Raw genomic sequence first — 3,804 nt, forward strand, 5'->3', positions numbered from 1 at the left:
CGAGTTTTGCCTTGTTGATACTGTCTGCATCCCTTCTGAAAGAAGGAGGTACTTGTTAACATTAAGGTGAATGTCCAGTCCATAAACCTGTAGGAATGGAGGTTGTAGAGGGACCTATTGTTTTTAGATCATTGTATAAAAAGATAGAAGATCCTTTTGTAATATATAGCGATTTTGAAAGTACTCTTGAAAGAATAAAAAGAAGACAGCCAAATCCTGAAGGATCGTATACCTTCTATACGCAATAAGACGAGCCTAATTGATTTGCTTGTTACACAAAATGGTGGGTTGATAAAGACTCAAAGTTTACAGAACATGCAGGTGAGGATACAGGAAAGAAATTTGTAGAGTATTTAGTTGAGGAGATGAAACGTATATACTATATGATGTTAGGTGTGTATGTTTACATTTGAGCCATCCGTCACTTGGAAGACATGGTAAGTTCAAAGGGTGCAAAAGTTCTCATCGTGAATTGATGTACCATCGGCTTCCTAAAGAAGCACAAAGGTAAGTGTATATTATACTGCCAAGATTAAGTATTATAGACATATAAGTGTCATTTTATTGATGAAGTAAAAATGTAAATAAAGATTCTCTTCTTTTTGATAGATGTTCAAAGTGGATACAAGTAACCGGTATATCAATATTAAGGAAGAAAAGACCTACACAATTAAATAAAGTCGTAGGATATGTAGCCATCATTATTCTGAGCGGCAATATGCATGATGAACCCGTTTGTGCCCCAATGCATACCCAGATGAACATTTGCCTGGTGAGTGAATGCAGTTTTATATATACATTTGATGATAAGATTACAATAATTAAGATTGTTTTGTAAGAAGTAATGATTTGCATTATGCATTGTATTATCTATCAGATCCAGCACACCCAGATGAGCCCGAAATAAGCAGTATGGATGCAGGTAAGTGCTTGATGAATGTGAAAATAGTATAGCACAGTTTTGAGATGAATTGAAATGACTTTATTTTATGAGCACATTGCATTCGAAACAAAACCTTGCTTGTCTCTATATATTATATATTTGTGTATTACTTTAAAGTTGAAGATTATTTCGAATATTCTTTCATTGCCATTAGGTAATTTTTGTACTTGCACAAAACCTATTTGAATTTGAAATTATAAAGTAAATTGTGAGCATAGATACCTTACATACATTATCTGTTTATAAGAGTACAAAACATGACATATATTATTTGGATACTGCAAGTACTTTGCATGACCAGGAAATTGAAATGGAAATGTTGTCAAGTTGATTGGATGAGAACTTTGGTTAGTACTGAGCATTTGTAAGCATTGCATAATTGTATAAGAGATGGCCTGTAAATGATAAAAAAAGTAAGGAAGATATGTCAAATTGCAAGAAGAGATATTAGTAGGAAAAATGAGTCCAGAGTTATATAGATGTTTTATAGACCTGTTTGACACTGTTGGCATAAATGTGATAATGTGATAAGAATAGAAATTGTTGTGGTAGGTGGTGGGGGATGGCATACACCCATGAAGACTCCTCTGAGGTAGAAAGAGATTGGTGGAGTTTTGGACGTAGTCTAAGGAAGATAAAGTCATCTGTTATAAAATGACTTAGTAGTATTGAATAAAGATATATGAATGAAGTTATAAGTGAGTTTTAGATTTATTGCAGATGCTCTGTTACATGAATGTGAGTTGGATGGAATGTGTCATGGGGGTATTGGAGATGTAGCCCCCATGAAGCTGTAGGACATATTGTAATTAGAGTATTTGACATTGCACAAATATTTCTTGATAATGAGGTGTTAATGTGAAAGCTGGAAAAGTATTAAAGAAAATGCTGGTGATTGGCATATAATGTAGATGATGTAGATTGTCTGGCACTGACATTGGTATATGCAGTCTAATGACATAAATTGACCAATTAACAGGTACTTTGAGATCATGTACAGCATTGCATTTTCCTCATGAGCTGAACAATCAGTAAATGGTAGGTATATCCACAAATTCTTGATTCCACATATTTATTTCCTATTAAAGTCATATTATTTATGATCAAAATGAAGTATGTTATTGTGCTACCAACATGAGCACTTGGAAAAAATGTATACTTTAGGTAAAAGTTAGCAAGAGGACGGCTTTTACCTCAATCAAAGTCCCCTAACTGCAACTTACAATCATTGGGAATTGAATCCTCTCAGTAATTTTGAAAATAATTGATTGACAAGAGTACTATATATTATTGACAAGATTTTTGATTAGTTTTGAATGTTTTGCCATTGAAATTACAGGAGATACATGACAAGCAAGACATGTTTTGGAGGAAGTTGGAGAAGTCTTGTCCTATTGTGGTAAAGAATAAATTTGGTATTTGCCTTTCTTTAATGTATGAAAGTATGCATTTTATAATTGAGAATCATTACTATGATATTGCTGTTTTGCTAAGATCAAGAAATAGTACCATAGTGCATTTAGGAAAGGGCTATATTTTTCTTCATTTTTTGCAGGTGAGATGTCAGACAAAAGTGTATTTGCAGATACTGTGGAAGAGGAAGTAGAGGAAGTGATATCGAACACTGGTAGGTGAAAACTCATATATAATATAATGGTAGTCATAAAGAAAAGAAAATGAAAGTATAATATTATTTCTTAAGTAAGAATGATTGTGTTTACTAATTGTACTTGCTAAATATTGAATCCAATTAAAAAGACACTATCAGTGCCTGATTATAATGTGATTTCATCATTGAATAGATGAAGATTGCTGCTAAAGAAAAGGTTGGGAAGGTGCTCCTCAAAATGATTGTGCAACCCCTCTTAGCTCAAATGGTAATAAGAGTAAGTAAAATGATAGTTCAGTATGGTAGTGTTGATATTTCCTGACTTTCTCTTTGTTTCTCATTACCTACAAAGTTGATATCTACTAGTCTGTATAGATGTTCTTTAAAACTTGATACTTGTGACAAAAGCATTTTTCTTGTATTTGCATCCCCCCAATCTGTAAGGAAATAAGGAGATAAGATATATTTTCTTATTAAGCAAAACATTGAAATATACTGTTTGCAATGACTTATATGTAAAAGACTGATAAGTAAGGTAGTTCATTTGACTTTTCTTTTTCCCTCATTGACTGTACTCTGTTGACAATGACAGATGTAGTACTTGATCTGTTTTTATTTATGAAGGCATGTTAAGCTTTGGTAAATGTTTTAGCCATGCACGTGTTTGCTTTTTATTTTGACTGAATAGGTTTGCTTTATTATGTGTCATTGTATTATTGATAATGATTATTTTATTTTGACAATTATTTCTTTTAGAATGCATGAATTTGTGCTCTCTGGACTGGTGCTTATACAAGTGTATAATTAATTTTGAAATATGTGACCATGCATGATTGATTTGATGTTTATTATAGATATGGTGTTATCATTGAATTTCTGCTTTGTTTTTGTTTTTTGTTAAGTTGTTGTTTTGTTTGCTTGCTTTTGCATGACTTGCTCTTTGATATGTGTTGGTGGTTTTAATTCTCTGTGCTCTGTTCTGTTGTATCTTTGCAGGTTAGAGGTAAATAAACCTTTATGTTAAGTTTTAGATATGTGTTCTTTGGAATTAATAAAATGAAACCTAAGCTTTCATTTGCCCATATTACCACATATGATACCCATGAAGACTAATAATAAAGAAATTCATATGTACATAAATCAAATAAGAGAATTATGTATAATTTGTGTGTGTGTGTGTGTATGTATATGTGTATATAATATATATATATATATACATATATATGTGTGTGTGTATATATATTTTTTTCTT

Source organism: Oratosquilla oratoria, chromosome 6 (genome assembly GCF_046742065.1).
Source record: "Oratosquilla oratoria isolate Oo_2021 chromosome 6, ASM4674206v1, whole genome shotgun sequence".
Classification (NCBI taxonomy): domain Eukaryota; kingdom Metazoa; phylum Arthropoda; class Malacostraca; order Stomatopoda; family Squillidae; genus Oratosquilla; species Oratosquilla oratoria.